Source organism: Hyperolius riggenbachi, chromosome 4 (genome assembly GCF_040937935.1).
Source record: "Hyperolius riggenbachi isolate aHypRig1 chromosome 4, aHypRig1.pri, whole genome shotgun sequence".
NCBI classification, from domain to species: domain Eukaryota; kingdom Metazoa; phylum Chordata; class Amphibia; order Anura; family Hyperoliidae; genus Hyperolius; species Hyperolius riggenbachi.
In genome coordinates, this window is record NC_090649.1 from 89,382,971 (window position 1) to 89,407,252 (window position 24,282).

General features: G+C 43.1%; 1 long non-coding RNA gene across 2 annotated transcripts in view; it reads left to right on the top strand.

Annotated features, from left to right (window-relative positions):
• Nucleotides 1–24,282, top strand: part of LOC137570410 (uncharacterized) — a 57,628-nt gene that overhangs the window by 27,021 nt on the left and 6,325 nt on the right. The window contains exon 4 of one of the 2 annotated variants that reach the window (XR_011031026.1): nucleotides 24,231–24,267. The exons of the other annotated variant lie outside the window; for it this stretch is intronic. This is a non-coding gene — a long non-coding RNA (uncharacterized lncRNA). Of the gene's footprint in view, nucleotides 1–24,230; nucleotides 24,268–24,282 lie in introns of those variants that run through there. 2 annotated transcript variants of the gene reach the window in all.

A 24,282-nucleotide genomic window follows, 5' to 3' on the forward strand; every position in this document is an offset into this window, starting at 1 on the left:
TACTTATGCCATCCAAGGATATTCACATTGTGCCCAATCCAATTCACTTTTCCCCCTAATTTTACCCCTAGGAGATCATTTTTAATTTTTTAGCACAGAAAGTACTAAATAGTAGGTGAAAAAGTACTGCCAAAAGTATTCTGAGTATTTTCTTGATTACTGGTGGCTTAAAAGGCATTTTATTCATAAGATGTGAAATATGACCTAGGAGGAAATCTCTTATGCATTATTGGGTTTTCAAACCCAATACTGCATAGATCGGTCATCCTCAACCAGGGTTCCTTGAGGACTTTGTGGGGGTCCCTGGCATTTTTGCCCTTTGAGGTGAGCTCATGCCAATTCCACAGAACGGAAATTTCCGCATTTCCGATCAGAAATCACAGTTTCGCATCGGAATGCGGCACGCGGAAATTAGTGTGCGGAATTCATTGGAAATCACGGAAATTTCCGCTATACCGATAATTGGTAATTTTAAGCCAATCAGAAGACTCGGGATGAATCAGCCAATCAGAGAATGAGGATTTGTAATGCGGTAAGCATTAGACAGAATTTTCCACGTAAATCCGTGGAAATCGGAATACCGTCGGAATACTGCTAAATACTGTCGGAATACAGCGGTAGCAAAAATCTGCAATGGCGGAATGCGGTATTTCCGCAGAATCCGAAATCAGCAATTCCGACCATCCCTAGTGAGCTGTCTCAGCTGGCAGGTTGAGAAAGTTTCAAAATGATGTCCCTAGCTTCTCAATGTCCTCTCCACTTATTTTCTGCCCACCTGAATTCTAGCTTCCATACTTGTTCATCACTGGTGCAATGACCTTGACACAATGACACGTTAGATTGGGGATTAATACATTGTGGCACTTGGGATGCCAGAACTAAGGATGTGTGTGCAGCAGATGAAGAGGAAAGAGAGAAAACCAAAACACTGGGCAACTACAATGGGGAGTGCAAAAATAAAGGGCATGATTTGTACTTTTTACCGCCCAAGGCCACTGTCAGCAGCCGCCCCCCTTCAGTATAGATAGCCAGATGAGCCCCCCCAGTATAGGTAGCCAGATGTCCCTTCCTACCCCCATCCCCCAGTTTAGATAGTCTGATGACCCAGGGACGGATCTAGGTGGGGGGGGGGGCAGGCGGGTATCTTGCCCCAGGTGCAGTTTGTTGAATTCTTAAAAAGGCAGCAAAATGAATGGCAGTTTAGGCGCCAAAACCTGACCTTGCCCCAGGCACAACTTGGTCTTGATCCGTCCCTGTGATGACCCTCCCTATCCTCCAGTATAGGTATCCTGGTGAGCCCTGCTCCCCCATCTCTCTAGTATAAGAAGCCAGATGTACCCCCCCTTCCATATAGATAGCCTGATGACCACCCCCTTAAGTATAGGTAGCAAGGCGACGCTTCTCTTCCCCCTAGTATAGCCTGATGCTTACCCACCCTTGATCCTAGGGTGCCCTAGGCCATGGCCTATGCGGCCTTGGCTTAAATCCGGCCCTGCATGAAATAGCTGCCCTGTATGGAATGGGGACTATTACAATAGTAGAAAGTGTTTATCCTCACCCCTTTTTAATGACCAGTTCTACTATAAAATAAATCCCCTCTCCCACCGTTATTGTAGGGGTTCCCTGAGATTCAAAAATTATTTAAAGGGGTTCCTCCAGGGTAAAAAAGGTTGAGAAAGGCTGGCATAGAAAGATAAAAGGTAGCCTGGCAAGTTGGTAACCACATTGTGAGCATATGCATCTATAATAACATAAAACAGAAAGGACCGGCACCGCTGTCTTGTATCAAAGCTCTTTTAATAGCACCAAAGTGGCAGCAGTCTGCTGCCACTTTGGTGCTATTAAAAGAGCTTTGATACAAGACAGCGGTGCCGGTCCTTTCTGTTTTATCTGGACTGCACTTCCCAGGAGGCACTGGGGAGAGACCTTGGGCACGCTGCATACTCTTTTTTGGAAACGGTGCTCCCTCTCTTTTGTTTATATGTATATAATAACATAACACAACCAACCCTCAGTCCCCACAGTGCTCCCAGCATCCATGTCCTTAAATTAGTTATTTTAAGGTGAAATACCTCATAAAGTCGTGAAGAAGAAAAAAAAAACGCTTGTGCACGATGCCTAATGGCTCCACTATGCAGTTGAGTGAACAAACACAAATACTACTCAATTTATCTTCCTGTGAGCTATTTTCTCAGCCTTTTTTCCACTCAGTGATTTCATCAATGATCCATTCAAGATCCAGCCCTGCCCTGCAGACTGCTTGATTGCTTTGATTAATGCTGATTGGATAGCTGCCCACATTTAAAGACAGACTCTCTTATTTACTGCCATGGCCAAAAATATTGGCGCTCCTGCACTTGTAGACTTGTAGCTTGGGATTGTCCATGTTTTTCTTCAATTTTGATTCTCAAATCCTCTGATGATTATTTACTCTTTTTTCTTTTCTCCACGCTCAGTGTGGTACACACAGGCAACCAAAAACAAGATTGAGTCAACACTTCTCCATTTTAAAGTGCACCTGAATTCAGAACTTCCTCTCAGCTGTAAAAGATAAACAACAGTATAAAAAACTTTAAGGCAAAACAATTCTTTGGTACAGCTAATATAAACCCTGCAATAAATCTGCAGTGTGTCTACTTCCTGCTTTCATGGAAGCAGACATAGGGTTAACATCCTGTGTTTACAAAGTAGCTGCTTTGCCAAGGTAACCAGCTGACACAGCTAAGAGATCAACTTACAGGGGTGATTAGTCACAGATGAGGGGGAATGAGACAGGCTCATCATGGAGATGGCAGATGGAGATCCCATCGCTGGAACGCTGAGAGCAGGTGAGTGAGGCGGCACAGCGCATCTAGAGAGGGGGAGATGGGGAGTGTGAGGAGGGGGACATTTGGGGAAGGTAGCCGCCTCTTGCAGTCCTCTAATTGTTGCTGCCCTTAAGCACATGATCAACGTCTATAAAAGGAAGAAGCGCCCCTGGGTACAATTGTGCTTTCATATACTACTACAGGACCTCTTTAAAGAGTAACTGTCAGGCATAAAATCAAAAATCAATTCTTTATTTTTATCTGGTAAACAAGTAATAAGGATGCTAATCAGGCAATCCAAAAGTTAAAATCACTATTACTTTTCTTGTTGATAAATGATAATTCCCCAGTTTACATGACTCTTATTTGGTACACAGAAAATTTGGTACACAAAAGAGAAGTTGCAGGGCATGCTGGGTTGTCTTTTTTTGCTTCTCTACTTTACCCTCAGACTTAACTAATGCAGCCTGATTGGCTGAAGTCTCTTTCCCTCTTGTTCTCCCCTCCCACACCTCTGTTCCTCTCTGATTGGCCAAAATTTCTCAGGCTGAAACAATGCACTTTCTATAGTGAAGGGCAGGCAAATCAGGCAGAGGAGACTGAGGGCGGATATTACATCATGACTGGCTTCAAAATAGCCACAGTAAATATGGAAACTGTCTAGAATAGGATTCTCTACTTTTCCTTTATAAAATTCACAGGAATCATAACGTGGACAGTGCAATACATATGTTATGTAAGTAGAGCAAGTATTTATATACTTATATATGTGTTTTTTTTCCTGAGATAGTAGTGCTGACAGCTCCTCTTTAAACATAAAATCCTCTCATTGTAGATCTTTCTGATCAAATTTTCATCTAAGTTTAGGCAAAATCATACAATCAACATACGTTATTTTATTTATATGATTTTCTTGGAACTGCTGAGTAAAGTGCCTTATGGGAAGAATTGCACCGCCTGTGGCAGGATTCAGCCCAGTTTCCAGTGTTCTAGTAAACGACCTTTATTATTATTCACAAGCCGTCTCTTTGTCGCAGTCCACTACCGAACGTATTACAGATCCGCCATGCGTTCCGTGTGGAACTGAAACTGGTATTGTGCATTATAGGCCAGCACAGCCCCACACATCCCAGCAGCACACAGTGACAGAGGAGCTGCGTAATAACGGCGCACATCTCTGACTGAAGGCAGGCCGCAGGTTCTGCTCCGAGGGTCCCTCACTGAGGAGCACTGAATGCAGCTGCTGCTATTACAGCCATGGAGAGCTGAGACTCTTCCAGCAGAAACGCTTTTATGATGGAACGTTCTCACCTGAAACACCTCAGCGCATGTGATTTTCACTGCAGTGTTAATTCCTCATTTAGAATGAAATTACTTTGACGTTTTGTTATAGTATTACTTCGCAGTTGCTTGCATATCCTTATCACTAGTAATCTGTTTGTGATGTTGAAAGCAAATTAGCAGTAGCAGTCTGTTCAAAAAATGTAGAGGCCATCTAAGCATAAAAATGTCTGCTCCATATCCATTCCAGCTGCCCCCAAACAGAGCTGGATCATCCACAAGGCAAGCCTAAGCAGTTGCCTACAGTGTTCCCCAACCCTGTCCTCAAGGCCCACCAACAGTGCATGTTTTGTGGAAATCCACAGAGGTAGTTAATCAGCTCTGTTGAGACACTAATTACCCCACCTGTGATTGTGTGTGGTTTCCTGCAAAACATGTACTGTTGGTGGGCCTTGAGGACAGGGTTGGGGAACTATAGCCTAGGGCCTGGAGAGAGTCTAGGTGCCTGGTGGATGCTATCCCCCACCAAATCTTATTCAAAAAAAAAAAAAGCCAGGTGATCATCAGTCATCGGAAAAGACTGCTATCTTGCCTAGGGCCCCATTTCCCGTAACTCCGGCCAGTCGCAGCCAGTCTGAGCATGCGCAGTGCGCTCTCACCTTCTCTCTCCAGCAGAGAATAGTACTGCACAGGCGCAGTACTATTCTCCGCTGGAGAGAGACAGAGGGAGAGCACTGCACTTGCTCAGACTGGCCGCGACTGGTCGAAGTTACGGGACCCGGTACCTGAGCTGGAGAAGGCAGAGGACGGCCGCGTGGGAGCGAACCGTGCAGATGGAGCTGGAGGAAGCCCCAGGTATGTATAAAACTTTGACTAATATTCGTCTCTGGTACACTTTAACAAACTGTTGCTTTACTCTGGCTGGGTTCTCATATGTCATAGCGTGAAAAAGTAGCCGTTTTGTATGGTGCATTTTGCGCTTGCGTTTTTTTAAGTAGATGCGATTTTCATGCGGTTTGCGTGCGTTTTAATGTGTTTGCAATTCACTAAATGTCAAACGCTTATGCTTTTTTTTTATTTATGCAAATCACTAGGAAGACAATAGGAAAAGGAAACACATCAGAGCACTTAAATTTTTTATTAAAAACGCATAAAAAAGTATGAAAAACGCAATGCATGTGCGTTACCATAGACTTTCATTATGTGCGTTTTGGCAGCCAGCCTGAATATTATGCAACACTACCGGCGTTTGCGAAACGCATACTGTACAAACGCAGTGAAACATATCTTCTTCTGTGTCCCATAGACTACCTTTGTTGCATAAAATGCAGCGTTTCCCGCTACGCTAGCGTTTCTGCTATGTGTGCACCCAGCCTAAATACACCTCTCTGATACTGCAGCTGTCCTTGGGAGTCCTGCTGATCTGGTGAGCAGTGTTTAAATCACACACCTGAAACAAGCATGCAGCTAATCTTTTCAGATTTGTCATAGACATCTGATCTGTATGCTTGTTCAGGGTCTATGGCAAAAAGTTTTAAAGGCACAGGATCAGCCAAGCCGCCAGACAGCCAGGCAGGAAATAAATATTGCAGCCTCAATATCCCTATAGATATCTTCCTGGTCTTGTCCTTTCTTTTTGATTTTCCTTGGACATACTATTTCTGAGTCATTCCAGGCAATGTGATGTTATTTTTCTATAAAGCAGAGAAGGATTAGAACCCCTTCTAGATTTTGCCCCTTTGGTAATAATTCCCTTGCTTCCTTTCTTAACAGGAAGTGGATAAATACTTCCAGCAAGTGGCGTATCTAGAGGGGTACAGCCATGTACCATGCCATGGGTGCCACAGCACCATGGACGCCATGCCTTCAACTGTGCTGCACCGCCATGTCTGGCCCTTGCCGTCCCGCCAGTCAGACCTCAGATCAGATTAATTCTGTTATCTAGTGAACATGGCTACTTGACTTATGTAGGTAGGGTGCACTTGGCTTAGAAAAGAAAGGATATTTCCAAAGAAAGAAACTTCAGCAATATCCTGAACCCAAACCCACAAGAAACCATAGCACATGTACAAGAGAAAGGATGCTGTTTTTAGAGAGGAAAGGGGCATTGACCAGGGAAGGGGAGGGGGGGGGGGTTCTCCAGCTTCCAGCAGGGTCAAAGACATCAACAAACAAAACCTTTTATTGCAGAGAGTGGAATATTTAGAACCTCTTTGAAGTTGTTATTTCTGTCCCTAATTTTCAGTCCCCATGACCACCTTGGTTCATACTAAAAGTGGACCTGAACATATAAAAAAAAAAAAAGTTTCACTTACCTGCTTCTGCCAAACTCCTGCAGCCGACCTGTGCCCACTAAGTTACCAAACGTTCCCCCGTTCCCCCGCCGTGGCTCACTTTCTCTTCTGGCAGTTACCGTCCACTGCACCAGTGCAGCCCTGGCCGACCGTCCTTGTTCACACTCCTGTCACCGGTAGCATACTGCGCAAGCGCAGTAGAGGTTTTCTCGTACTGCATCTGCCTAGGATGCTCCTGGCCAGTAAAGTACCAACACGCCTGGTGTTGTTACTTTACTTTTACTGACGGATATATATTGAATGCAGTAAATATAGATATTTATACCAATGACTGCTCCACTTCGTATCCATATTACTCTCAGGAAGTCTAAGATTATACATAATTTAGGCACAAGTGTATAATAAACAAAATATGTTGACAGGAGCTTTCAGATTTTATTTTAAGTGTCCTTATGGGAAGCAAGAGCGATCTGCATGAAGCAGGATTTGCATAAAGAGATAGTTTATTAGAAATATGTTTGTTTATGTAAATTCAATGGCGTGTTTTGCTGTCTGCCTAATATCAAGTATCTCTTTTTATCCTTACCAAACTTTTTGACACAAAATGCAAATTCACACAATTGATCTAGTGGAGTTTGTAAGCTGTGACATGCAGAGTCATTAAAGAGACTCTGAAATCTCCCTAAAATGAGGTTTTTAGTTTAAAAACCTCATTACCATTATTGTCTCACCTAAAACGCGGCAGAACCGTGGCTGCAAACCCCCTCGATCACCCCAAACTCACAGGGGTACGGGCAGCGCAGCTCTGCCTCTATGCGCGTCAATCAGCACGGATCGTCGCCTCTCCCCCGCCCCTCTCAGTCTTCCTTCACTGAGAGGGGCGGGGGAGAGGCGGAGTTACGTGCTGATTGACGAGCATAGAGGCGGCAGCAAAATCCACGACCAAGAAAGTCGTGGATTTTGACTGCCGTGTACCCCCGTGAGTTTGGGGTGATTGAGGGGGTTTCAGCCGCGGTTCTGCGGCGTTTTAAGAGAGACTGTAATGTTAATGAGGTTTTTAAAATAAAAACCTCATTTTAGGGAGACTTCAGAGTCTCTTTAAGTAAGCTACAGCTCTCTAGTAGATGTGATAAGGCGCTTTGTGTGGTATCAGGTGGCTGGATTTCAAATGTAACTAATGTAGGTAAGTTTAAAGTGGACCTGAACTCTTGCATGGGACTGAAGAAAACATAGAGAAATGCACCCTGTGTTTATTTAGAGAGTTTAGCCTGTCCAATTCTCTTTCATCTCCTCCCTCATCTGTGACCTCCCACAACTGTAATTTGATCCCTCAGCTGGCTGTCTGGCAAAGGATCTAATTTCTAAACACAGGATGTTATAGGATACCCGAGGGGACATGTGACATGATGACTCACCTTTTCACTCTGGCCTACTACCCCTCACAAGTGCTCTAAACCTACAGCTGAACTCTGGTCCCCTACCATTCGTGTCCTTACCTCTCCTCCTCCTTTTGTGTCCTACCTGATCATGCATCTCCATTACTGTGCACCCATGTTATGCATCTGAGCAAACTCAACTTGTCTAATCTCCATGCTCCATCCAGTGACTGACTAAGCATTACCTTGTACTCATACTGTGCTGTGTGATCTGTTTTTCTTGTATTCCTGTCTTGTTATATTGCTGTATGTCACCCCTAAATATTGTCTGTAACCTAAACTAATGTTCAGCGCTGCATAATATGTTGGCACTTTATAAATACAATAAATAAATAATAAATAAATAAATGTACAGTGCCCAGAACACAAATAACTATGCTGTGTTCCTTTTTTTCTTTCTCTGCCTGAAAGAGTTATGAGGTATGTAAGTGGCTGACTAAGTCCTGACTCAGACAGGAAGTGACTACAGTGTGACCCTCACTGATAAGAAATTCCAACTATAAAACACTTTCCTAGCAGAAAATGGCTTCTGAGAGCAGGAAACAGATAAAAAGGGTCAATAGTTCTTACATTTTAGCTCTGGTATACTTCAATGAATCTGTGTTTGAGACAAGAAGAGACAGAGCGCACTCAGGGGAACAGTACAGCAGTAGATTGGGTGAATTCAGAATAATCTTACCTCTAGAAGTTGCTGGCGAGCCTGGACAGGAGTAGCCAGCGTGTAGGCTATTATCCCTCTAGCCAGGGATCAGGCACAAAGGCAGCTGGATTCCTCCTTCACTCGGATGGTTGTTAGCAGGCAGCGAGCGGCTCTGAGGCTGTACACGTGAAGCAATGGGAAGAGTCGGAAGCCTGGGTAAGAAAGCCTCCCTCCCCCAACCGCTCAGCAAAACGGGTGGCAATGGAGTGAAAACAGATCAGATCGACCAATGATCAGATCCATTTTCACGGATTCGTTTGCCAGTGTGGACCAAGCCATCCGGTGAAGCAGAGACCGGATCAGGGGCGTAGCAATAGGGGGTGCAGAGGTAGCGACCGCATCGGAGCCCTTGGGCCAGAGGGGCCCCGAAGGGTCCACCCTCTATCACAGTATTAGCTCGCTATTGGTCCTGTGCTGGTAATAATCACTTCTATAGATGCTTTGAATAGTAGTAATCCTTAACACACTGTTCCACATCCCCTTCTTGCACCTCTGACACTGTAGTTGTCCTTGGCAGGTTTTGGTGTGCCGTATCAATTGTTATGTATAGAGTGCTTGGGGGGGCCCCATGTGAAACTTGCATCGGGGCCCACAGCTCCTTAGCTACGCCACTGGACCGGATCCACTTTAGTGGAGCCATTTGAATTCAAAATAGAGTGTGAACCGGGCCTAAGTGGGAAAAATGTAAAGTTCACATCTTTGTTGAGTACTTCAGAGACAGAGTTTCACCTACCTTATTGGTTTAAGCTACCTTCACAAGGTAACTGCTTAAAACTTAAAAAGGTTAATCTGCTTTATCCAAACCTAATGTTGTACCTCTTGCTTCAAACTTTTCCTTAACCTAGTGCTTATTTTTAGGATGGTGCCTAACCTCCTGCCTGGTGAGTCGCAATAACAAGTGATTGGTGCCCAACTTGAAGAGAAAAAAATTGACATATAGCAGAATGTAGAAAAATGCAAAAGAAAAATGTTTTTTTTAAACTCTGAAAAATTAAACTTTAAAAAACACTTTTCATTTGCATTTTTAAAATGTAATAAAAAACATTACAAGCTCTTTTTGATTTTTTTTAACTTGTTGCCACTAGTCCCCTTAACACACTTTGTTTTGGCAATGATAGCATGCATGAGGGCTAATCGAAGTTTTCCAAAATTGCGAAATTACTGGTCTTGGTTATGGTTAGAAACAATTGCAAATTACGATGCAAAATTACTATTATGCTAAATACCTGCTCATCACTAGTTTTAGCATCAGAAACACGTCTTACATACATGTAACCCTATCCTCCTAGTGATGTAGGCTGTTTAGAATTCTCCTCCCAGAGCACTTTAAGAGACATATTCAATTAACATTTTCTTCTGAGTTTTCTCCTAGGAGATCATTTTTCATCTTCTGCTTAAAATAACTTTTCATCATAGTGTTTGGGCAGCAGGGTGGTGTAGTGGTTAGTGCTCTCGTCTTGCAGTGCTGGGTCCCTGGTTTGAAACCCAGCCAGATCAATATCTGCAAGGAGTTTGTATGTTCTCCCCATGTCTGAGTGGGTTTCCTCCCACATCCCAAAAACATACAGATAAGTTAATTATCTTCCCCCTAAATTGGCCCTAGACTATGATACATATTTAGATATAAGACTATGGTAGGGATTAGATAGTGAGCTCCTCTGATGGACAGCTAAGTGACAAGACAATATACTCTGTACAGCGCTGTAGAAGATGTCGGTGCTATATAAATACTAATAATAAATAATCACTGTGCTCCCAATCCCCCACCAATTATTATGTCACCCTTGTTTCTCTTGTATCCCCCTTGTGCCTTGTTATGTCCCTCTTGTGTCACCCTTGTACCTTTTTGTATCCCTCTGTGTACCCCTTGTGTCCTTCTTGGACCTTTTCTGTTCTCCTGTGTCCTTCTTGTAACTTGTGTGCCCCCCCTCCCCCCGCTGTACCTTTTGTATCTCCCTTGAACCTCTTGCGTTCCCCTTGTGCCCCCCTTTTAATTCTTGTGTCCCCCTGTCCCACTTATACTGCTTGTGTCCCCTGTGTCCTCCTTGTACCTTTTGTGTCCCCTTGTACCTCTTTTGTCCCTCTTGTAGCTCTTGTGTCCCCCTTGTAGCTCTTGTGTACCCATTGTATCCCCCGTGTACCTTTTGTGTCCTCCTCCCCTCCTGTTCTCCCCATGCACACTTCCGAGTATAATGCCCTGGGAAGCAGCAGTGGGTGTCTCACCTGTTCCGGGCACCTCAACACAATAAACAATGTGTTCTCTCCCTCACAGCTTCCTCTAACGCTGGCTTCCCAGATCACATAATTACACATGACATGCAGTAGGGGAAGCCGTGAGGGAGAGAAATAAGCCGCTCATTGGGGATGTCCAGAGCAGGTGACATACATGCTTCTGCTTCCCTGTGCATTACTCTTACTTCAGAGCAGAAAGTCCTCGTCAAATAATCACGGCGGATCGGCGGCTTATCATATCGGCGTCCATTTGTAAGACAGGAACTCCCTGAATTAGATTCATAAGATGCACCGACTTCTTCTCCCACTTTTGGTCCAAAAAAGTGTGTCTTCTTGGGAAAAATATGGTATATCCACCACTGTCAGCAAGGGGTTAACCTTCACAGATGAAAACTGCACTTTTCTGAAGTGAGCTTTAGGTATTTTAATGCCTAGCTATAGAATCTGGTAGGTTGTTTGTTATGCATATAAAAGCAGACAGCTGGATTTGAATTGATGGCTGGCTGCTCCTTTTTTTTAATAATCCCTTTATAAGTGAGATTCCTTAGTGTTCAATGCCTCCTGTAACAATAACAGCACGTGCAACCATAGAACACGTTACAAAGAAAGGTTTTTCCATTCAGCTCTTGTTATTGGCAACATTGTTTACTCCTACGAGGGTCTAAAGACTCCTACGGCCTATTTCGAATGGGAGGCTGAACTTTGGTCTTGTCGAGCAGTTCACTTTCCCGTCTGTCACTCACCAATAGAGATGGCCCGAACTGTTCGTTGGCGGAGAGTATTCGGCGAACTTCGAACATTAGGGGCTTCATTCACTAAAGCGTAAAAAGTGTTAGCACGCCAGTGAAAAGCCACTTAGCACATTCTAACATGCTTTGCACATGCTAACTAGGGTGCTAAGTAGTTAGCGTGTGCAAACTACTTAGCACCCTAGTTAGCACATACAAAGCATGTCAGCACCGTAGTTTGCATGTGCTAACTAGGGTGCTAAGTAGTTTGCACGTGCTAACTACGGTGCTAAGCAGTTTTCATGTGCTAAGTACGGTGCTAAGTAGTTTGCACGTGCAAACTACTTAGCACCCTGGTTTCTACGTGCAAAGCTTTTAGGCGTGATAACTGAGTTATCACGCTTTTGTGAATAAAGCCCTTGGTGTGTTCGACCCGCCCCCTATACATCATCATTGAGCTAAACTTTAATTGCTTACCTCACAGTCAGCAGACACATGGCAGACAATCAGCTAGCACCCCTTCCTGGACTCTCCACCCCTCTATTAAAAAGCAGTTGCGGTGGCCATATTGGACTCATTCTTTGGCTGCAGTTATAGTGAGAGCAGGGTCAGACTTGCTGCAGATAGGAAGGGAAAGCATTAGCTAGGCCTGTGTGTGTTCTTGTTCCTCAATGACTACTTGCTGAAAGCACCCAAAATAGCCATTTTGAGGGCTATTACATCAGTCTCCTTTTCTTTTTTTTTCTTTTTTTTGTGTGTTACACTCCACAGCCCTGACACCTATACAGTAGCTGCGTACACTACTGCTATTTGTTGTCACATTAAGTTGCAGGCTCAGAGTACCACTCCAGTGCATTATTTTTCACTGTATTTTAATAGTACTATTGCATTTATCTGTGAGTGACACTCCACAGCCAACTGACACCCAGAGCTGTGCTCACTACTTCTATTGTGGCCACATTAAGTTGCAGGCACAGAGTATCACTCATGTGCATTATTTGTAGGAATGTAGTGTGATTTCTGCCCTTTAGTAATTAAATCATGACTACGCCAACTCCGTAATTGTTGGTGAGACTTTTGGCATGGATCCACCTCTGGCATGCCACAGTCCAGGTGTTAGGCGCCTTGAAATAACTTTTCCATCACTTTTGTGGCCAGAACAAAAGTCTTTTTAGGTTTTAAAATTTGCCTGCCCATTGAAGTCTATGGTGGTTCGCATGTTCGCGAATATTTGCGGATGTTTGCATTCGCTGTTTGCGAACCCAAGATTTGGTGTTGGCGACATCTCTGCAATTCAGGTGCAATTTAAATGCAGCTGAATAACAGCGGTAGTGATACCACATTGCCACGCTGCAGCCACACTCAGATCTGACTCCATTGGTGTTGAGCGCTATCAAGTGCCCGGCCGGTTCAGGGCAGCAGCTGACAGGCGGTGAATTCACTGCCAGTCAGTTGCCCATGTTAATGGGGCTTGAGACTTCTTATTCATTTTTTTCATTCGTTCTTTTATGTAATTTTGCGTAATTTCATAGCAAAGCTAAATTCATGCAATTTTGTGTGGACTCCAGCAGTTAATAGCAAAGCCCCCAAATATGCCATCATCATCAAAATCGCTATGTATGTAAGGAGAATAGTGAGAAAAACGAAAAAAAAAATTGTTTCAAAAAGACCTTGTAGTTTAAAAAAAAAATCAATTTTAAAAATGCAAAAAGAACAGTGAACTCGGTAAAATGACCATAGACCATAAACAAGCATGCAGATCAGATGTTTCTGCCATTAATCTGACAAGATTAGCTGCATGCTAGCTTCAAGGGTGTGATTTAGACACTACTGAAGAGAAAGATCAGCAGGACTGCCAGGCAACTGGTATTGTTTAACCCATTAACAGCGCCAATAGAGTTATCTCATTTGAGATATATGCACTGCTTTTGACCTCAGCCAGCAGAACTCGTTGTGCTGTAAATTCTTGGAATGCTTTGATCTCTCTCTACTAGCAGAACATATAGAAACTGAAAGAAGAAGTCCTCTGTTATTGTCTCACACTGCTCCCTAGTGACACGTGGCCATAAACACACATTACAGCAGTACTACGGTAATTAAAAGCAAAGGAAATGTAACAAATAAGAAATAAAAAATGAGCTAAAATAAATTGGCCTGGCACTAGCAAGCCTCTGAATAAATTGGCTGCTAAAGGGTTAAAAGGAAATACATATTACAGCTTCCATATGACTCTTACCTCGGGTTCCTTTGAAAAAGGTTGATTTTTTTTTTTTTGCACAAAAATGGAAATTGGTTTCACAGGTTTAAACACTATTCAGAGACCAGAACATGGAAATGTTAATATTTTTGTAAGATGTTTTTATGGTCAACTGATACTGCAAGAGCTGTCGGGAACAAAGGATCCCGAACAAGCAGGTAACCAGGCTCTCAAATGCTAATAGCTCCCTGCTTACTATTTTCATGTAAATGATTCAAAATTTGCGTGCAAGGAGGCAGAACAAAAATATCGACATAAGCTTCAATAATCTTCACCACAAACCGGTGATATAAAATATTTTACATGAGAATGCCTCAACCTCCTTTCAAATATGGGCAAACAAGGGATTCATTCTGTCTGCAGCTGTGCTCTTAACAAAGTGGCAAAGCTGTTTCCAAATAATAGTCCATCGGAGAACTTGATGAAACCGGCTGATAGCGCAGCACATAGAATAACTCAACCTTTGTGAATGAATAGGAGAACTTGTTACTACTGTTAATGCAATGTTACAACATAATGAGTCGGAAAGTCAAAGGTTCTTTAAACAAACGAGCTCTGTGCAGTGACAAGTCGGCTTTACGGAGTAGCTGATCAAAAGCTTAACGGTTCAAATGTAATTTAAAAAGGATGGGAGCATAAAACGTTCTTTCATTTCCAGGGTCAGATGAGCCTATAGGCAAAGAAGGTCGAGTGCCCTAAACACCACCCCTGTAACAGATTTCACATTTACTGAAGTCACGCCAATGTATGCCTACTAATTTAGAAGAAAGCTTCTGCATCATGGGAAGCCACAGTTGCTCACTTAAAGTGAGTCTGAGGGTACGTTTCCACTAGAGCGAATCTGCATGCGTTTCCTGCATGCAGATTCGCTCAACCAATACAAGTGGATGGCGCCGTTTCCACTTGTCAGGAATTCTGTGCGGCTCACTCTGCAGAAAAAATCTGCACAGCAGAGCCGTCAGAATTCGCACGCCGCACACCCGCACGCGAATCGTCGATTATGTAACTAAATAGGAAAACCGCAAGCACTTGAGTCTTGCGGTTTTCCCGGCGTTTCCGCGTGCGATTTCGTTTAAAAACCCATGTCAATGTTTGCCGGCATTGACATGGTTAAAATCGCATTGTTAAAATCGTGAACGATTCCGCGTGAAAATCCGCATGAAAACGTCAACGAATCCGCAACCGTATGTGGATTCGTTGACGCGTTTTCCGCGAGCATATCACGCCGCACAAGTGGAAACGCACCCTGAAACTAAAAAAAACAAAACAACAGACAGTCCCCTAAGGAGAGGGAAGGCTCTGGGTCCTATAGATCTTTCCCATTCCTCTCCTGGCCCCCATGTTCCAGCGCTGGCTCCCCCCATTAGCAGTCTCGGTGCAATGAGCTGGAGACTGCTCTTTGCCGCTGCGGGAGTTCCGAAGTCTTTAGGAGACAAAGTGCTCCCAAAGACGGACTGCTCCTCTCTTGTGCTCGTGCACGTGCAGTACTTAGCCATCCATCTTCAGGAGCACTTGGGCTCGTGAGGGGACTGTGAGAGCCTACCCTCTCCTTAGGTGAGTATCTGTTTATGTTTTTAAATTTCACTTCAAACTATTTTTAAAGCGGATCTGAACGCAGACCGTCTTTTCTGCTCTAAAAGATACACAACAGCATAATAACCTTTAAACAAAAAACATTTCTTTGTTACACCTTATACAAATCCTAAAATAAAACTGCACTGTTTCTACTTCCTGATTTATGGAAGCAAACTGTCAGTAATTCTGCGCTTACCAGCTCAATCGCGGTTTCCTCCGCTGGCAGCGCATCTGGGACTTCTGGTGCGGCTGCCCGCATTGTCAGTGATGGTGTCAGCAACATTCATGCGGAGATCCGGCCGCATGATTCTCAGACTGCAAATGAGGGTGGACACATGCGCTGTTGGCGACGCCCTTCTTATACTCTAAGGAAGCGTGTCAGCTGATCACCTGTCAGCTGACACGCATGGCTCCACCTCTGGTTCCTGATTGGCCAAGCGGCTTAGGGGCGTGGTTGCCTGCTTACCCGGGCTATTTAAGAGCTGTGCTGACACTTGCTCACTGTTTGCTCTAGCTAACACTTCACAGTGAAGGCTTCAGACCTTAGTCAGATCCGTGTGTGCTTGAACCGGCAGGACCCCGGGGATTCGCACTTAGCTCAGGAAAAACATATTATTGTGATTGTATTTATTGACCTCTGCCTTGTCTCTTACTACTCTCTTGCCTAACGATTCTGTACCTTTGCCAATCGGATCTGTTGCTGACCTCAGCCTGATTACTCACTACTCTCTTGCCTCACGTTTCTGTTCCTTTGCCTATCTGATCTGTTGCCGACCTCTGCCTGAATAAACACTCTGATTGGGTCCCCGCCGCTCAATAGCCCCCTGAACGGCTACCGACCGCACGGCCCGGGTCAGGCTCTCCTGCCTGCACAGAAATGGCCACCGGGGCTGGCGGCGGCTTGTGCAGTCCGCATAGCAGCGAGTGCGGCTGCGCAGCTCTAGGGCCAACCCCCCCCCCCCCGATCCACGCTACAGGCTGTTTCCTGTAGAGTGGATCAGGGGGTTGGCCCTAGAGCTGCGCAGCTGCACTCGTGGCTATGCGGACTGCGCAGCCGCGGCCAGCTCCGGCGGCCATCTTTGTGCAGGCAGGAGAGCCCGACCCGGGCCGTGCGGTCTGGAGCCTTTCGGGGGACTATTGAGCGGCGGAGACCCAGCGGAACGGCACGGAGAGCACGGACGGCGTCCTCCATGTCTTCCAAAGTGATGCAGGTATCTAACTTTTTTTATTTATTTTTTTGTAAATTTGGACTCAGAAGTCCTTTAAAGAAGACAAATTACACTGAGCGTTGCTTTTTAGTAGGAAGGCTTTTCGGTCTCTTTTAGTCTCCTATACTTTCCTAGTTGTTCTGATTCACCATGAACTACTTGGGTAGTCTGTTGTACTTGTCCAAACCATTTTCCATCTAGACCATTCGATTATTATACATACATTTTTTGGGTCAGTCTTCAGACCCTCATTTAGCACTGCATTGAATCCCAACTGTCTGTAAATACAGTTCCTCACTGCATCCACAAATGCAATCATGAAGTAGTTTGGTGAGGATAGATCAACAACTGTCATATATTCTATTATCCAGCACATTTCTGTAGGAAAAGGTGTAAGCGCAGGAGCAGCTAGAAAGCAAGAAGTGCATCGATCAGCCAGTAGCCCTGTGCTGTGAGTGCCAGGATCCATCTTCTGTAAGCTACAGTGAGGTTAATGTGTGCTGAAGAATTTATGAGCTTTTGTCTGTTGTAGAGAGACAGTTTAATCAAATACCAGTTGTGATCCAACAGCCAGCCTATTGCTTTGACCCTTCTGGCAGCATTAGGAGACGGGCATGCAAGCCAGCCATTTGGAAGGACAAAGCTATTTCTGAGACGGAACACAGGACATTTGGAAACAGACAGTTATGGTGGCTGCTGGAATAGTGCAGCTTGCTTTTGTTGATGAACGACGTGGACTCTGCTGATCTTCTTCCAGCTCACGAGAAACAATAATAAGAAAGAGGACTAATTATTCTTCTCAAAGAAATTGCTAAACTTTAGTGGGGTGGAAACTGGAAATTGGAATGATCTTCACTCGTACATCTGTTGGATTGCGTAAGCGAAGAAGCGGACCCATTCATTACGAAATGTCTGTTCTGGTTTCCACCGAAAGAAAGTGCTAGGAAGACTGTCAATCCTAAAGCAGCTTTAATTAAAATGTAATTTTGTTCACCCACTATAAAGCTTGCTGTGAGTTCCTGCTCATTTGAGCAGTTTAGTGCGCAGTTTAGCAGATGTACACAGAGTGCTAACATATGGGGTGCGCCATTTGCTTCTCGTGGAGGAGCGAGTTTGTTTTCAATTGGAAGGTATGTAGGAGATGGATGGAGCCTATGATTAAAGTGCATGGTTGAGCCTATGAAAATGTCCTTTTTTGAAGCTGGGGATAGCATCCAATGTTTCCCATTTCTGGAGTGCTCCAGAAAATTGGTGAAAAATTGGCCCTAACACAATTGAAATGAGACCGCACGATTCGAATCCCAGGTGGGGAACTATCTGCACGGAGTTTGTATAGGTTTTCTCCGTGTCTATGGTTGGTTTCCTCCAGGACGTCTGGTTTCCTACCACATCCCAAAAACATACAGATAATTCAATTGGCTTTCCCCTAAATCGGCCCTAGACCTTGATACATACACTACACGATACATACCTAGACATATAACTATGGTAGGGGTAGACATATGACTATGGTGGGGATGAGATTGTGAGCCCCACTGAGGGACAGTTAATGACAAGACAATATACTCTGTACAGCGCTGCAGAAGATGAAGGCACTACATAAATACTAAATACCATACTTTTCGGACTGTAAGACGCTCCTGACCATAAGACACACCTAGGTTTAGAGAACAAAAACTATGGGAAAAAATATATACTAAACCTGATGCATCTATGGTGAAGTGGCATCTTGTGTATCATGCCCCCTTGTACCTCTCATGTCTCCTTGTGTCATAATGTTCCCCCCTTGTGTCCTGTGTCCCCCCGGTGTCTGCCTTTGTCCTCCTCTATGCCCCTTTGTGTCCTACTTGTGTCCTCCTCTATGCCCCTTTGTATCCTCAATTTGTCCCCCTGTGTCCTCATCTACATGGGCACAATAAAAGGGAGTCCATGACATTGCTGTGGGTTGGAGGTTGGTATTTGCAGGTGTTCACAAATCAGGAACTCCCTGCTTTTGGACTATAAGACGCAGTGACTTTTTCCCCACTTTTGGGGGAGAAAAAGTGAGTCTTATAGTCCAAAAAATACAGTAATAATAATCGGTACCAATAAATAACCTTTTAAAGCGCCCACCAAGCAAAAAAACTATTCAAAACAAGTTTGGTATTATCTTTTACCTACTTTTTAGTAGTTTTTTTTTTTTATTTCTGTACTGAAAAGTAATTTCTTAAATGAGTCCTAATCCCTGCTGCTGTCAGTCCTTGTATGTGTCAGTTTAATAAAAAAAAGGTGTAAAATAATTATAGGCTTTTTGTCCCTATGCTTGTGCAAATGACTAGGGGACATGATATGCACATGGAGGAAAAACATTTTGGCCATTTATTCAGGAAGGGCTTAAAGATTAAGATTAAAATGCGGAATGTATTACCAGTAGTAGTTATGGCAAATTCTATACCTGCTTTTAAGGGGGGGGGGGGGGGTGCTTAGATGCTTTCCTTGTAATTAAAAACATCCATGGTTATAATTACGAGGTAATTCCCGGGGGTGTTGATCCAGGGATTTTATCCGATTGTCATTTGAGTCGGGAATGAATTTTTTCCCTCTCGGGGCTAATTGAATCATGCCTTGTGAGGGTTTTTTGCCTTCCTCTGGATCAACAGGGATGTGTGAGGGTTCAGGCTAGTGTTGTAGCTTGTCTGGTTGAACTCAGTGGACAACCCAAATAACTATGTGACTATGTAAATAAGAGTCTGAAAAGTAACATATTTTTAGAATACAAGACTCCCCTAGACTTAGAGGGCAAAAACCATGGAAAAAATTATACTAAACCTGATGCGTCCATGTTTGAGGAGCGTCTTGTAGATTTACAACCCCAATCATTGTCCTCCTGTGTCCCCATGTGCCCTCCTGTGTCCTCTTCTGTCCACCATGTATCCTCTTCTGTCTCCCTGTGTCCTCCCCAATTTTGGGGAGGAAAAGATTGTCTTATATTCCGAAAAATACAGTTATCAACATTTCTCAAAGTTTTATTTGTGTTTGAAAAGCACTTTAATGTGAACAAAGTCAAGCAATTCAAAATAAATATTTGCTACATGAGCTATGAAGGCAAGAGGAAAATGATTCACGATGGCTGGCCAGAAGACCATCTGGTCCTGCTGGTTTAGTACTAAACATCCTAATGACTTTGGCTACCTCTTCACTTGTATTAGGATCATTAGGCTTATTTACGTGACGGGGAACTGTATGGTTTCTCTAAGTGAACCCTTAGGCTTTCTAAGGTAATGGAAGTTTTATACAGGTCACAGTGTCAGAAATGATTGGGTTCACCGAAAGTGTATTTGTTTCTAGCTGGCTGGTCATGTTTAACATTATCTATATAAAACACCTGCCCCGAAGAGTTTATTTCAAGTCTGTAATCACAACTGTAACTCGTAGCTGGCGCAGGGACAGACCCGGCAGGCTTTTCTCAAAGACACAGTAATGTAGATGAGATATCAGAGGTTGGGCAAGAGAAATGTTTGATGTTTTGATCCTAACACTATCAATACAGGGGGGAAACATAAAATAATACCTTGCTCCGACTGATGCCATTTTATCATGCTAGCTGAGTATGAATGGTGAGATTAACTCTTAGCAAGCAATCAACGAGCAATCAACAGGATCCTTTGGGAATCTCTGGTGCTGCTGATACACTACTGAAAAAACAAATGTGATTGAAGATTAACCCAAATGAGGCTCAAATAGATTTTACCTGGTGATTAATACTGAGGTAACACGTGGAAGTCCTTCAGCTGTTGCACTTTTGTCCCACTTGCAGCGGGGACTTGTTGGCCTAAAGCGATGTCCTCAGTGATGGGTTGGAGGAATCCCAGAAGATGTTCCATCCTCAGACCCAGTGTAGGTAGATGGAAAGGTACTGGGTGAGGTGTGTACCCGGCTGGTATGGGTTAAATCCCCAGCATTGAATGTGGTAAGCGTGGGAGGCAGTCAACCAGGCAGGGTGGTATTGGCCCAAATGAGAAGCCAGACTGGTGGTTAAAAGGTTATTTTCACATAGATTGCGTAAATGTCATTTTACCTTGCTAAAATCGTTCCCTCAAGATTTATTCTGAGCAATTGTGAACTATGGGGATATGTACTAAAGTCTTACCGTGCTATGAGTAGAGCAGAATGCAATACATTACATGCAATGCATTACAGCCCATTTCCATAGCAAAGAATTTGCAACCTTTCCCCATATGCAATTTGGACAGGAAAAACGCTCCCTATTGAAATTAATAGGCTGCGTCAGAATTGCATGTAAAGGGAAAAGCAGATGGCATGCTGCATAATTTTACATCCTGCATGCAATTCCCTATAGCCATTTATGGCATGACTAGAGGGAATCACATGTGTACAAGCATTGTAACAAGTTGCGGCATGAGATTCAGAAATGCATGCTGGGTGCTGGTGGAAACAAGCACTTATGCTCTACTTATGTCCGATTTCAGAGTTTCTACCAATTCCTTTAACCACTTCCCAACTGAGGGGTTTTACCCCTTGACCACCAGAGCAATTTTCACCTTTCAGCGCTCCTTCCATTCATTCGTCTATAACTTTATCATTACTTATCGCAATGAAATGAACTATATCTTGTTTTTTTTGCCACCAATTAGGCTTTCTTTAAGTGGGACATTATGCCAAGAATTGTTTTATTCTAAATGTGTTTTAATGGGAAAATAGGAAAAATGTGGGAAAAAATTTATTATTTTTCAGTTTTCGGCCTTTATAGTTTTTAAATAATGCATGCTACTGTAATTAAAACCCATTAAATGTATTTGCATATTTGTCCCGGTTATAAAACCGTTTAATTTATGTCCCTATCACAATGTTTGGTGCCAATATTTTAATTGGAAATGAAGGTGCATTTTTTTCAGTTTTGCGTCCATCCCTAATTACAAGCCAATAGTTTATAAAGTAACAGTGTTATACCCTCTTGACATAAATATTAAAAAAGTTCAGTCCCTAAGGTAACTATTTATGTATTTTTTTTAATAGTAAATTTTTTTATTTTTTTTTAATTACAAAAAAAATAAAATTGGGGAGTGTGGGAGGTAAGGAGTTAATTTTTTGTGTAACACTAATTTATTTCTATGTAAAAAATGCTTTAGGGTGTAATTTACTATTTGGCCACAAGATGGCAATAGTAACTTTTTGTTTAATACAACCTGCAAGCGTCCTTCCGGACGTTTGCAGGAAGTACTAGGAGGCTGGGATTTTTTTTTTCACAATGATCGTGCTGCTTATCGGATAAGCAGCGGATCATTGTGGGGCTTAGATCAACAAACGGGAATGGATTTTCCCGTTCATTGATCTCCGGGCAGGCGGCTGGCAGCGTGTTTACTGGCGGGAGTGCGCGCTAGAGCGAGCGGGAGCGCGGGCAGCGGCGGGAGCGCGGAAAGTACGTATTTCTCCGTCCCTGGGGGTTGAAGGATGGAATAAGGGACGGAGAAATTCGTACGGGCGGGGGTAAAGTGGTTAAGCAATCCTGAAGTGTAAAAGACCCCCAAAATGTATCCCATAATACATATGCCTATTACAAGGCATTGGGGACAGTGAAGGAGTATATTTGTACTGTGGACGTGCTAGTTCATGAACCACTGATGTCCAGTCAAAAGCAAAAAAATGACCAGCATTTGCCAAATTCTTAAAAAGCAGATTATTTATTCACAAAAAAATTGTGAACAAAATGTAGCCATAACATCCGGTCTTCGAAACAGCGACAGTCCGTTGTGTGAGCAGAATTGGGCTGCAATGAAAGTAGGAAAAATGTGGGAAAAAATTAATTATTTTCCAGTTTTCGGCCATTATAGTTTTTAAATAATGCATGCTACTGTAATTAAAACCCATTAAATGTATTTGCATATTTGTCCCGGTTATAAAACCGTTTAATTTATGTCCCTATCACAATGTTTGGTGCCAATATTTTAATTGGAAATGAAGGTGCATTTTTTTCAGTTTTGCGTCCATCCCTAATTACAAGCCAATAGTTTATAAAGTAACAGTGTTATACCCTCTTGACATAAATATTAAAAAAGTTCAGTCCCTAAGGTAACTATTTATGTATTTTTTTTAATAGTAAATTTTTTTTTTTTTTTTAATTACAAAAAAAATAAAATTGGGGAGTGTGGGAGGTAAGGAGTTAATTTTTTGTGTAACACTAATTTATTTCTATGTAAAAAATGCTTTAGGGTGTAATTTACTATTTGGCCACAAGATGGCAATAGTAACTTTTTGTTTAATACAACCTGCAAGCGTCCTTCCGGACGTTTGCAGGAAGTACTAGGAGGCTGGGATTTTTTTTTTCACAATGATCGTGCTGCTTATCGGATAAGCAGCGGATCATTGTGGGGCTTAGATCAACAAACGGGAATGGATTTTCCCGTTCATTGATCTCCGGGCAGGCGGCTGGCAGCGTGTTTACTGGCGGGAGTGCGCGCTAGAGCGAGCGGGAGCGCAGGCAGCGGCGGGAGCGCGGAAAGTACGTATTTCTCCGTCCCTGGGGGTTGAAGGATGGAATAAGGGACGGAGAAATTCGTACGGGCGGGGGTAAAGTGGTTAAGCAATCCTGAAGTGTAAAAGACCCCCAAAATGTATCCCATAATACATATGGCTATTACAAGGCATTGGGGACAGTGAAGGAGTATATTTGTACTGTGGACGTGCTAGTTCATGAACCACTGATGTCCAGTCAAAAGCAAAAAAATGACCAGCATTTGCCAAATTCTTAAAAAGCAGATTATTTATTCACAAAAAAATTGTGAACAAAATGTAGCCATAACATCCGGTCTTCGAAACAGCGACAGTCCGTTGTGTGAGCAGAATTGGGCTGCAATGAAGGCGTAACCTATACCTGAGGAGGTCTTCATGCATCTGTATGCAGCTAAGAGCTACTACTACTACTGAGCTATAATTACATTCTGGAAGACCGGATGTTATGGCTACATTTTGTTCACAATTTTTTTTGTGAATAAATAATCTGCTTTTTAAGAATTTGGCAAGTGCTGGTAATTTTTTTGCTTTTGGTCTATATCAAGTTTGTGCTAGCCAGTAGCCACACGGACTAGACCTTGCACAGCCATTGAAGCAAGATAGGTGTGCTGTCCGAGAACTGAAGTTGAAACCACTGATGTCCAGTAAAAGAAGCCGCTCGTGCATGAAGGAAAGTAGATGTGTGCATGAGCGGTTCCTTTTACTGGGCATGCTTCAGTTTGTGAACTTGAGCATGCTCAGTACAAAGACTCATGACTGTGGTACTAGAGCACTGCTGAAGAAAGCAGTCAAATAAAATAAGTACTGATAATTTGCGGGGTGGGGACACAATAGAAAACAATTACAAAAAAATGGTGCTTACATTAAAAAATGTAAACTGAATTCAAGTACTCTTTAATAATTAATGTTTTGGATCCTAACAGTTAATAGTTTTGGATCCTTGATCTAAGAAGATGATGAGTTTGATTTCCGTACTTTCAGGAAAAAAAAATATAGCTTTTAAGGATAACATGGAAATAACTTTAAATGCATTCTAGTCAATGGGCAAGACACTATTAGGGTAACTTTTGTGGTTTCTAGGGATGTAATGGGCTTGAAATTGCCCCAGTTAGGAATTCCCTTGGCAACTGTACTGTCCCAACTGTTGTGCCAATTGTTTATAAAGGTAATGTAGTAACTGTCATTATTTTAACCTCCAACAGTAGATCAAAATGGGGAAGAGGCGCCCACATGGAAATGCAAATAAATAATGCA